Raw genomic sequence first — 425 nt, forward strand, 5'->3', positions numbered from 1 at the left:
TTTGAATGTGTTTGCTCTTGCTTCTCTAGTTCTTTTAATTGTGATGTTAGGGTGTCAATTTTAGATCTTTCCTGCTTTCTCTCGTGGGCATTTAGGGCTATAAATTTCCTTCTACACACTGTTGTAAATGTGTCCCAGAGATTCTGGTATGTTGAGTTTGTTCTCATTGGTTTCAAAGAACATATTTATTTCTGCCTTCATTTTGTTAGGGACCCAGTAGTCATTCAGGAGCAGGTTGTTCAGTTTCCATGTAGTTGAGTGGTTTTGAGTGAGTTTCCTAATCCTGAGTTCTAGTTTGATTGCCCTGCGGTCTGAGAGACAGTTTGTTACAATTTCCGTTCTTTTACATTTGCTGAGGAGTGCTTTACTTCCAACTATGTGGTCAATTTTGGAATAAGTGAGATGTGGTGCTGAGAAGAATGTAT

The sequence above is a fragment of the Colobus angolensis genome, unplaced genomic scaffold, assembly GCF_000951035.1.
Source record: "Colobus angolensis palliatus isolate OR3802 unplaced genomic scaffold, Cang.pa_1.0 Scaffold754, whole genome shotgun sequence".
Taxonomy (NCBI): domain Eukaryota; kingdom Metazoa; phylum Chordata; class Mammalia; order Primates; family Cercopithecidae; genus Colobus; species Colobus angolensis.